A 13,202-nucleotide genomic window follows, 5' to 3' on the forward strand; every position below is an offset into this window, starting at 1 on the left:
GCCAATGATTTATTATTTTCTTTCTTAGCTTCTGGGATTATCACCTTATTGATAATTTCCTAAATCACTGGTGCTTCTTTTCTGTTTCCTCTGCTGGTTCTACTTAATTTACACTTCCAAATTTGGAGTATATTGGGACTCAGTCTTTATCTTAGACAGCTTCTCTTATTTATCCACACTAATTTCTCATACCCTCAGTACACTGTAAACCATAAATTTCTACTTCAAGTCTCGGCATCTTTCTAGAGCTCTAAATATATGAACACATAACTACATACTCAACATCTTTATTTTGATAACTAATAAAAATCCTAATATGTTAAAAATCAAATCTCTGATTTGATTGTAAATTATACCAACTGTATTCTGCACTTCAGAAAATATCAACATTATTCCTTTAATGCTTTTGGTTAAGGACTTTAGAGTTACTTTAATTGTTCTCTTTTTTTTTTTTTTTCATATCCCAAATCCAAATTATCTGCAAATCTCTCTTCCATTTATGCTGAGAATATTACCAATTCTCACTCTACTACCACTTTTGTCCAAGCTATTATGTCTTTTGTCTGTGGTATCTTTTCAGAAGTCTTTTCTGGTGGTTAATTTCACGTGTCAACTTGATTTGATTAAGGAATATCTAGAGAACCGGGAAAACATTATTTTGGGGTGTATCTCTGAGGATATTTCCAAGGGAGATTTCATGTGAGTCTGTGTGGACTAAGTGGGGAAGGTCTTCCTTCAATGTGGGTGAGCACAATCTAATTGGCTGGGGTCCCGTATAGAACCAAAACTGAAGAAAAGTGAATTAGTCTAGCTGTCTTGCGAAGCTCGGATATACTCTGCTTCTCCTGCCCTTGGACCTCAGAATTTCAGGAATTCTGGCCTTTGGACTCCAAGACATACAGCATTGGCCACTCAGGTTCTCAGGTTTTTTGACTCGAAATGAGTCTTGCTACTGGCATCCCAGGGTCTTTGGTTTGCAGACCACCTGTTGTGGAACTTGGCCTCCATAATCATGTGGGCCAATTCCCTTAATAAGTCTCCTCTCATCTATTTATCTATCATCTATCTATCTATCTATCTATCTATCTATCTATCTATCTATCTATCTATCTCCTATTGGTTTTATCGGTCTGGAGAACTCTAACACCTCTTCTAAATGTTCTCTCTTATTTCTACTCTTGCCCTTCTATTGTTCATTCTTCTTCTTCTTCTTTTTTTCAGTTAATAAAATTCTGTTAGAGAATTCTGTTCAGTAGATTTTTTTTCCTTTTTAAAATTATACTTTAAGTTCTGGGGTACATGTGCAGAACGTGTAGGTACACATGTGCCATGGTGGTTTGCTGCACCCATCAACTCATCATCTACATTAGGTATTTCTCCTAATGCTATCCCTCCCCTATACCCCCACTGCCAACAGGCCCCTGTGTGTGATATTCTCATCCCTGTGTCCATGTGTTCTCATTGTTCAACTCTCACTTATGAGTGAGAACATGCGGTGTTTGATTTTCTCTTCTTTTGTTAGTTTGCTGAGAATCATGGTTTCCAACTTCATCCATGTCCCTGCAAAGGACATGAACTCATCCCTTTTTATGGCTGCATAGTGTTTATTCCATGGTGTATATGTGCCACATTTTCTTTATCCAGTCTATCATTGAGGGACATTTAGGTTGGTTCCAAGTCTTTGCTATTGTGAATAGTGCTGCAAGTAGTAGACAGGCTATCTGTCTTTTAAAAGTTAACTCAGATAATATCGCTTTTCTTTACATAATCCTATGGTAAAACAGAACCCCTTAGAATGACGCAGCAATGTCTCTGTGATCTCTTTGCTCCCTCTTCAGGGTCACTGTTGTATCATCGTGCCTCTTGCTCACTTTGTTCCAATCATCTGGTTCTCCTTGATGTTCCTTGGACATGCAAAGCATACTCCCACCCCACAGCATTTGCACACTCTCTGGTTCCTATTCTTCAAATTTCTGTGTGGTTCAGTTTTTCACTTCCATATTGTCTTCTCTTTTAGTCTGTTTATGTTGCTATGCAAGAATACCTGAGGCTGGGCAATTTAAAAAGAAAAGAGGTTTATTTGGCTCATGGTTCTGCAGGCTATACAAGAAGCACGGTGCCAGCATTTGCTTCCGGTGAGGGCTTCAGGCTGCTTCCACTCATGGTGGAAGGCAAAGCAGAGCCAACATGTACAGAAATCACATGAAAAGAGAAGGAAGCAAGAAAGAGAAAGGGAAGGCGCCAAGCTCTTTTTAAAACTAGCTCTTGGAGGTATCTTTCAAAAGACCTAATAGAGTCAAAATTCACTCATTCCTGCAAGAATGGCACCAAGCTTTTCTTTCCTGAAAGATCTGCCACCATGACCCAAACACCTCCCATTAGGCCTAACCTACAACATTGGGGAATCACATTTCAACATGAAGTTTGGAATGTCAAATATCCAAATTGTAGCATCTTGTTACCAGGAAATTCTTCCTTAAGCACCTTAAGCACCTTTTCTACAATGACTAACTTCATTCAACCCCATCCCACATTATTCTATTCTCCTTATAATACTTACTGGTACTTACAGCTTTTGTATTATCTGAAATATTATATTTTTATTTTTTTTTACCATTTCATCTATAAATTATATTATTAATTGCATGAAGGAAGTTTTGTGTGTTTTATTCACTGCCATATTCTAGTGCCTAGAAGGCTGGATGGAACTTACTGAGCATTTCATAAATCTTTGTTGAAACAATGAATATAGGTGCATTTTAAATCCAGGAAATTGTTAAGGTGGTGTTTCTCAACCTTGATATATCTTAAAATTATGTGATGCTACTTATTAGAAATTCTAATTAAGTAATTTTTAAATGCAGCTAGAATTCTGTATTTATAATGAAATAATTAGAAGTTCTCATACATGAATAATTGAACAGAGAAAAAGAATTTAACTAGGGAAATTGCAATTGTTCTATTTTGTGACATTATCAAATAGTGAATAGTATTTGTTATATTCTCTGTTACTTTTAAAATTTACACAACTTGGATTTGTAAAAAATTTGTAACAAGCTGGATTCTCCAACATGAGATTTAGTTTCTAATATAATGACCATAGTGTTTTTTCATATTTAATATAATTGTAATTTTGTTTTTGTTACTGCATTAAGGAATTAAGACAAGTGAATAATACCTACAAATGTATACAAATTAATATTTTAGTAATAAACTCAATATATTGCAGTTTTAACTAATAACCTCATTCAAATGAAACATTAAAATGTTTATCTAAATTCGAATAGCACAGAGCTATTTACCTTTCACATATTTTAAAATACCTTTATTGTTATATGTAGAGGACTACGAGCTTGCAAATGAAGCAGGGCGTTCCCAATAAGTCCTGCTCTTGCAAACGAAGCAGGGCGTTGGGGGCTTGTTTATGTGTAAACATCTTGAAAATCCAGAAAGTCAGGGAAAGGTCAGAAAAACAACAATGTGTCTTGTGACTTGGCAACATTCCACAAACGACTGTATAAAATAAAGCAGAGTGTGCCATTCGAGGTGGCCGCCATGTTTGTCTTGTCTTGTGTTGTCTTGTGTGTTCATTCCTTTGTTTAGGAAACACCTGGACCCCAACAGTTATATGTTGTTAGTTGGTTTTCTTTAGAGAGTATTGTCTCGACACAAAAAAATATGCAGCACTCCAAATGTCTATGCAGTTTAATGCACCATTTACCTTACTAGAAAGTAGGACATCATACCTAAAGAAAGGAAGAGTAACTTACCCAGTGTCACAAAATGGCCTTCTATGAATTACTCCTCCATTGTCCACCCATCTGATACTCACTGTCTGGATTTCTTGGTTATTGTAAATCTAGATCGATCTCTCTCTCTCTCTCTCTCTCTCTCTCTCTCTCTCTCTCTCAACTTTTTTTACTTATTCCTAATTGTTCAATTTATATATTACGAGAAAATGGTTATTATTTCCTGAGAGCTGAATTACTATAGTACTATGCTAGGGCAAAAGGATTGCAGCAGCAAGGACAACATTGCACTTCTAGATATTCCACAATGTTTCCCCTTACCCATAAATTACAATTTAAGTAGTTCTCTCTTTGTTACCACAGCCCAACTGCTGATTACATGTCAACTCGGAAAATATATTTTAGGCAGTTCGAAAGTAGTTCACTCACAGCTGCTAATCTTTTGTGATACGCAGGTGATTCAAAAATCTTGATTTTGCAGAGGACTTTAAAGTATCTTCCAGAGGAATGATGATGGCTTTCTTGTTTTTATTACTTCTAAAATCTTAATATCAGTATTTTTATTTACATTTGTTTTTCTTTAAATTTCTTTTAAAATACTAAGCTCACATACCTGCATGCACCAAGAATAATTTGTGGCAGCTCAATTTGGTTAAATGTTTCTTGTACAGAATGTGATTACATTATTAATTTGGACCAATTTATATATTAAGCTAGGGGGCCTACAAATTATTTCCTAGCCAGATAGATATCACTAATGATCATTGATTTGGCAAGATCTTTATGTATTAAATTCAACTTTAAAAGCATAGCTGAATTTTTATTTCAATTTACTATTTATGGGTTATATGCTTCATATGACTTTATATAATGCATTAATATTGATTTAATTGTAGAATGGCATTTGTAAAATGAACTTTCATTTCCTCATATTCATTATGTAATATTTTTTCCATTTATGTCACATGTTGCTATGTAGTACTCCAAGGTATTCCTAAGTGCACTTTTAGTCACTTACTTATATTAAGTAAATTAATTTATATTAATGCAATCATTTTTATTATTCTTTTCAATTTTATTCATTACAAGATACATCTCTTTTGTAAGCTCATACTTACAGATATCCACACACAAAAGCTTTGGGTTCCCCCTTCTAGATATGAACTTACATAAAAAAAGTTGAATTTATTGAAAATGACAGTATTGCAATATAACCAATTCATTTAAATGAACAAAACAATTTTGAAACTTTTTGTAAGAAAAATATGGTATATACACAAGGGTATATATTTATTAAAAAGACAACTATACATATGTGTGTGTAAGAGTGTGTGTGTGTGTGTGTGTACATATATATATACACAGAGAGACATAGAGTATAGCAGGCACTATTGCAACCACTCATGTACTCTCAGATCCATTTCCCATTTTCATGTACTTGCCATGATGCATTAGCTCTCTCAGAAGCAACAACTGCTTCTCTTTGTCAGAGGGCTGTCCCCTGGCTGCCACAGTCTGTTTTGCCTATATACACAAAGAGTTGCCCACAGATAAATGGAAGCATCCTGATATTTACAGGTTCATGTTGGCTGCTAACCAATGACTGGTGCAGAACTGAATGGCACTCAGAGTTGCCATGCAAGTATGAGGCAAAGTTATCTACCCTTCAAAAGATTTAGCTTTAAATTGCACCTAGTCATAATATTCTGCTAGGGTAGCTTTGAAAATCCTGAAATAAAAAGAAGTCGTTTTTAATGGGCCATGATTGACATAAGCCCAGTTTTTAATGATGCACGTTGTTGCAAGAATTTTATTGTAAGAATGTTGAGGAAGCATATCAAAAGGCTGAGAGAAGTATACATGTGAGAAGAGACCTATTATATACAAACTGTGAAGCTCTTGTTGGCCAACCAGTGAAAGTGTGAGTGGTATGCTGTTGGCTCTGTTCTGCCATGAGTCCTGTTGCCCCCTGAATCTACTGGCCATCAACTCCACCCTCCCCTGAAGTAGCCCAAAGTCACCCTGGACTAAGCACTGTTCCATGCCCACCTTCAGGGGAAGTTGCTGCTTTATAGGACTCTCCACCCAGGAGTTTGCCCAGTCCATCGAGGACGTGTTCAATTGATTGAAATGAGGACAAGGCAGACATGCAGTTCATTATCAGCTTGCAGTGCTTCTTCAAAACACACATGAATGAGGCCTATGGCTATACCAAATTCTTAGTGGCGGTGCTGATGAAAACTCCACTACTGATTCCTGTTCAGTACTTTCAAGGATGCACTACGGTTGCTCTGGTGACATTCTCTAAGGCTAGGGCCCCCACGGCCAAACTGTCCGGGTTCTGTTCTCTGTTCTGTCCATATCCCTCTGTCCCTAACAGCACTATCCCCCAACCCCTAACGATATAATTTTTATATCTGTGGATTTAATAAAACTTTAACCAGTTAAACAAACAAACAAACAAAGATCGCCCCTGAGGAGATTTCCTTCACCAAGATGAGTAATGTATCTGTACAGTTTGCACCATCATACTAAGGAGCTCATTACTTGCTGTCCTGTTGGGTCATGATTAACAGTCCAGAGATTTTTGTGGAATTTGCTTTCTTAGTCTCAATAAAGATGATCGAATCCAGAATGCCCAGGGCCAGGAGCACAGTATTTAATACAGTAAAGTGGACAGAATTATGATAATGAACAGCAAAGATGGAACAATGAAAAGGGGGCTCTGATCTGCAGGGGATTATAATAGAGCATGGTATTCTAAGGATGGCCAACAAGGATGTTGCCTCATATATAATAATGTAACTGTAGATACATAGTGTGTATTATATGTTGCACACACATACATAAAGACTAATAGTGCATGAGCAGAAGACTTACGTCAACCACCCAAAGGCTATTTCCTTATTAATTTCCAGATGGAGGCCTATTCTCTGACTCAGAACCACTTACTAGCAGGAGTGGAGGCTGGGTCACTTGAGAGAGGTCCCTGCAATGCCACAGAAAGTATATACAGTAGTGATTCCTCCAATCATTTCCCAAAGGGAATCGATGGTCATTCATATGAATAACTTTACACTGGGGCAAAGGGGATTACTCAGATATCCAAAGAGATTAGGTACAATATATGAGAAGATTTTATCTGAATCTGAAATGCTGTCATGACATCCCTGTTCAGGTGGGAGTGCAAATAAAGTACAAAGGGTACACAGTTCCATCTGCAGTTCATTTCTCACTCTCTCTGAGTATACAATTGAGATGGATACACTTAGCAGTTGGAGGACTTTTAGGTTGACTACTTGCCCTGTATGAACCATCATAAAAGCCATGATAATTGTGAAGACCACAGAGAAGACCCTGAAACTACATGCAGATAAATTCAAAAACTATTCTCAAAACTGTTATAGAGAATTAAAGCATATATTCATATTTTTCAGAATAAACCCATTAATTTACTTGTCCGGCCCCTGAAAAAGGCAGATGTACTGTTCAACTGACAGTGGCAGTAAGATGGCAGTGGTGATGGAGTGTCACAATCCTTTGCCAGGTGTCTGTATTTGAGCAAGTTTCCGAACTGAACTTTGTTGCCTGAGGAAGAGACTTCTTCATTGCAAACTAAAGAGCAATATCAAGTTCTTATCTGGAAAAGCCCATAGTATTTAGTCAAGTAATTTGCCTACAGCAGATGCTCAATTCTGATACATAAATAAATGAATGTTTTATGCTAAAATAACTTGGCCTTTGTTTATTATAAGTCTTTCATAATATGTGGAGTTTGCTAAATAATACTTATTATAACATTTTATATGTAATATATGTGTTATAATACAAATTTTCTATTAAAAATTTAAGTATTAAAGAATTTTTTGAATTATGTAAGAGTATACACATCTTTATATTTTCATATAATGTATCTAATATTTTTATTTATTTATTTTTAACTTTTAGGTTCAGAGGTATTTGTGTAGGTTTCTTAGATAGGTAAACTCATGTCACTGGGGTTTGATGTACAGATTATTTCATCACCCAGGTATTAAGCCTAGTACTCATTAGTTATTTTTCCTGATCCTCTTCTATCTGCCAACCTCCATCTTCTGGTAGGCTATGGTGTCTGTTGCTCCAATTTATGTGCCCATGTGTTCTCACCATTTAGCTCCCACTTATAAGTGAGAACATGTAGTATTTGTTTTCCTGCTCCTGCGTTAATTTTCTGAGGATAATGACCTCCATGCTCCTACAAAGGACATGATCTCATTCTTTTTTTATGGCAGCCTAGTATTCCACAGTGTATATGTACCACATTTTTTAAATCATGTCTACCATTGATGAGTATTTAGGTTGATTCCATGTATTTGCTATTGTGAATAGTGCTGCAGTGAACATACGTGTGCACGTGTCTTTATGATAGAACGATTATATTCATTTGGGTATGTACTCATTACTGGGATTGCTGGGAATTTAGTTCTTTGAGGAATCACTACTTTCCACAGTGGTTGAACTAATTTACACTCCCAATAGTGTATAATTGTTTCTTTTTCTCGAGAATCTCTCCCACATCTGTTTATTTTTTTCTTTTTGACTTTTTAATAATAACCATTATAACTGGTGTGAGACGGTATCTCACTGTGGTCTTGATTTGCATTTCTCCAATAATCGGTGATGTTGAGTTTTTCTTCATATGCTTCTTGGCGGCATGTACGTCATCTTTTGAACAGTGGCTATTTATGTCCTTGGGTGAATTTTGTGTGTAAATTTAAGTTCTTTATAGATACTAGATGTTAGACCTTTGTCAGATGAATAGTTTGCAAAATTATCCCATTCTGTACATTGTCTGTTAACACTGTCATTGATAGTTTCTTTTGTTTTGCAGAAGCTCTTTAGTTTAATTAGATCCTATTTGTCAACTTTTGCTTTCATTGCAATTGCTTTTGGTGTTTTTGTCGTGAAATCTTTGCCAGTTTCTATGTCTAGAATGGTATTGCTTAGATGTCTTCCAGGGTTTTTATAGTTTTGGGGTTTACATTTAAGTCTTTAATCCATCTTGAGTTGATTTTTGTATATGGTGTAAGGAAGGGGTCCAGTATCAAACTTTTGCATATTTCTAGCCAGTTATTCCAGCATTATTTATTGAATAGGGAGTTTAGATGGTTTGGGTCTGTGTCCCCACCCAAATCTCATCTTGAATTGTAATCCCCATAATCCCCATATGTGGAAGGAGGGAACTGGTGAAAGGTGATTGGATCCTGGGGGCAGTTTCCCCCATGCTGTTCCTGTGATAGTGAGAGTTCTCACAAGATCTGATGGTTTTATAAGAGGCTTTTCCTGCCAGGTGTGGTGGTTTATGCCTGTAATCCCAGAACTTTGGGAGGCAGAGGCTGGCAGATCACCTGAGGTCAGGAGTTTGAGACCAGCCTGTCCAACATGGGGAAACCCTGTCTTTACTAAAAATACACACAAAAAAGTGAGCTGGGCATGGTGGAGTGCATCTGTAATCCCAGCTACATGGGAGACTGAGTCAGGGGAATTGCTTGAACCTCGGATGCGGAGGTTGCAGTGAGCCAGGATCATGCCACTGCACTCCAGCCTGGGTGACAGAGCAAGACTCTGTCTCAAAAAATAAAAATAAAAAAAAAGTTTAAAAAAGTATTAGGGGCTTTCCCTCCTTGGCTCTCTCTCTTTCCTGCTACCTTGTGAAGAAGGTACTTGCTTCTCCTTTGCCTTCCACCATGATTATAAGTTTCAGGAGGCCTCCCCAGCCATGTGGAACTGTGAGTCAATTAAAACTCTTTCCTTTATAAATTACCCAGTCTCAGGCAGTTCTTTATAGCAGTGTGAAAACGAACTAATACAGGAGTGCTTTCCCCATTGCTTGTTTTTGTCAGCTTTGTCAAACATCAGATGGTCAGAAGTGTGTGGCCTTATTTCTAGACTCTCTATTCTGTTCCTTTGGTCTATATGACTATTTTTGTACTAGTACCATGCTGTTTTCGTTACTGTAGCCCTATAGTATAGTTTGAAGACTGGTAATGTGATGCCTCCAGGTTTGTTTTTTCTGCTTAGCATTGCCGTGGCTATTTGGGCTTCTTAAAAATTTTTTATATGAATTTTAAAATAGGTTTTTTTTTTTTTTTTTTTTTTTTTTTTTTTTTTTTTTTTTTAGTTATGTGAAGAATGTCATCAGTAGTTTGACAAGAACAGCATTGAATCTATAAATTGCTTTGGGCAGTATAGCCATTTTTACCATATTGGTGCTTCCTATCTATGGGTATGGAATGTTTTTCCATTTTTTTGTGTCATTTATGGTTTCTTTGAGTATTGTTTTGTAGTTTTTATTGTACAGCTCTTTCATCTCCCTGGTTTGTTGTATTCCTAGGCATTTTATTATTTTTGTTGCAACTGTGGATAGAATTGTGTTTCTAATTTGGTTCTTGGCATGACTTTTGTTGTTATATAGGAATGCTCATAATTTTTGTTCATCGATTTTGTAACCTGGGACTTTGGTGAAGTTATTTATCAGCTTCAGGAGCTTTTGGGGCAAGACTATATGTTCTGTTAGCTGTAGAGTCATGTCATCTGCAAAGAGGGATATTTTGACTTTCTCTCTTCCTATTTAGATTCCCTTTATTTCTTTCTCTTTGATTTCTTCAGCCAGGACTTCCAATACTATGTTGAATTGGAGTGGTGAGAGAGAGAATCTTTGTCTTGTTCCAGTTTTCAAGCAGAATGCTTCCAGCTTTTTCCCATTGTGTATGATGTTGGCTGTGGGATTTTTATAGATGGGTCTTATTATTTTGAGTTATGTTCCTTCAATACCTAGTTTGTTGAGGTTTTTTAACAGAAAGTGGTGATGAGTTTTATCAAAAGACTTTTTCTGCATCTACTGAGATACTCATGTGTTTTTTGTCTTTAGTTCTGTTTACATGATGAATCCTATTTACTGATTTGCATATCTTTAACCCACCTCGCATCCCACGGATAAAGCCTACTTGATTGTGGTGGATAAACTTTTTGATATGCTGTTGGATTCAGTTTGCGAGTATTTTCTTGTGGATTTTTGCATCAATGTTCATCAAGGCTATTGGCCTGAAGTTTTCTTTCTTTGTTGTATCTCTGACAGATTTTGGTATCAGGATGATGCTGGCCTCATAGAATACTCATAGAATAATTCATAGAATACTCATAGAATAACTCATTCTGAGTTAGGGAGGAGGCCTTCTCCTCAATTTTTTGTAATAGTTTTGGTAGGAATGGTACCAATTATTCTTTGTACATATAGTAGAATTCAGCTGTGAATCTGTCTGGTCCTGGGATTTTTCTTTTATTGTTAGACTATTACTGTTTTAATTTCAGAGTTCATTATTGGTATGTTCAGCAATTCAATTGCCTCCTGGTTCATTCTAGGGAGTGTGTATGTTCAGGAATTTATCCATTTTCCAGTTTGTGTGAATAGAGGTATTTACAATATTCTGTGATCATTATTTGTATTTCTGAGGACTCAATGGTAATATCCCTTTGTTATTTCTAATTGTGTTAATTTGTATCTTCTCTCCTTTCTTTTATATCAGTCTAGCTAGCAGTCTATCTAGTTTATTAAATTTTCCAAACAAAAAACAACTTCTGGGTTTGTTGATCTTTCAAATGGTTTTTGTGTCTCAATCTCTTTCAGTTCAGTCCTTATTTTGCTTATTTCTTGTCTTCTGCTAGCATTCAGGATGATTTACTCTTGGTTCTCTTGTTCTTTTAGTTTGAGATGTTAGGTTGTTCCGTTGAGATCTTTCTAAATTTTTGATGTGGGCATTTAGTGCTGTAAATTTCTGTGCTAACACTGCTTTAGCTGTGTCTCAGAGATTCTGGTATGTTGTGTATTTTTTTCCCATTAGTTTCAAAGGGCTTCTTGGTTTCTGCCGTAATTTCATTATTTTCCCAACAGTCATTAAGGAGCAGGTTGTTTAATTTTCATGTAATTGTATGGTTTTCAGTGATTTTCTTAGCCTTGATTTGTAATTTTATTTTGCTGTGGTTCAATATCACTTTTTTGTGCATTTTCTGAGGATTGTTTTCTGTACGATTGTGTTATGGATTTTAGAGCATATGTCATGTGGCAATGAGAAAAACATATATTCGTTGTTTTCGGGTGGAGATTTCTGTAGATATGTATTATGTTTATTTGATCCAGCACTGAGTTCAGGTTCTGAATGTCTTTGTTAATTTTCTGCCTTGATGATCTGTCTAATACTGAGAGTGGGATGTTGAAGTCTCCCATTACCATTGTGTGGGAGTCTAAGTCTCAATGAACTTGCTTTATTAATCTGAGTGCTCTTGTATTGCATGTGTATATATTTAGGAAAGTTAGGATTTTGTTGAATTTACCATTACGTAAATTATGTACCATTATGTAAATTTTATTGAATTTACCATTATGTAATGTCCTTCTTTGTCTTTTTTCATCCTTGTTGGTTTAAAGTCTGTTTTGTCTGAAATTAGGATTGCAACCCCTGCTTTCTTCTGTTTCCCATTTTCTTGGTCGATTTTGTGTTATTATGCCGACTTGTTTGTGTTGTTGCTTTATAGTGTCTCCAGTATATGTGTTTAAGTGTGTTTTTGTAGTGGCTGGTAACAGTCTTTCCTTTCCAGATTTAGTGCTTCCTTTAGGAGCTCTTGTAAGGCACATTTGGTCATAACAAATTCTCTCAGTATTTGCTTATCTGAAAGGATTTTATTTCTCCTTTGCTTATGAATCTTAGTTTGGCTGGATATAAAATCTTAATTTGGATTTTCTTTTCTTTAAGGATGTTGAATATTTTCTCTCAATCTCTTCTGGCTTGCAGGGCTTCAGGTCCACTGTTAGTCTGATGGGCTTCCCTTTGTTGGTGACCTGACCTTTCTGTCTGGCTGCCTGTAACATTTTTTCTTTCATTTCCACCTTGGAGAATCTGATGATTATACATATTGGGGATAATCTTCTTGTGAAGTATCTTATGAAGGTTATCTGCATTTCCTTAATTTGAATGTTGGCCTCTCTAACTAGGTTGAGGAAGTTCTCATGAGTGATATCCTGAAATATATTTTCCAAGTTGCTTTCATTCTTCTCATCTCTTTTAGGAACATCAATGAGTTGTAGATTTGGCCTCTTTACATAATCCAATATTTCTCAGTATTTTTTTTTTTCGTTCCTTTTCATTCTTTTTTCTCTATTCTTCTCTGTCTTATTTCAGGAAGCTAGTTATCAGGTGCTGAGATTCTTTCTCTAGCTTGGTCTATTCAGCTGTTAATGCTTGTGATTGCATTATGAAATTCTTGTAGTTTGTTTTTTAGCTCTATCAGGTCAGTTTTATTCTTTTCTATACTGGCTATTTTGCCTGTCAGCTCCTGTATCATTTTATTGTGATTCTTAGCTTTCTTGGATTGGATTTCACCGTTCTTCGGCATCTCGATGATCTTCATTGCTATCCA

This window comes from Macaca nemestrina, chromosome 11 (genome assembly GCF_043159975.1).
Source record: "Macaca nemestrina isolate mMacNem1 chromosome 11, mMacNem.hap1, whole genome shotgun sequence".
Classification (NCBI taxonomy): Eukaryota; Metazoa; Chordata; class Mammalia; order Primates; family Cercopithecidae; genus Macaca; species Macaca nemestrina.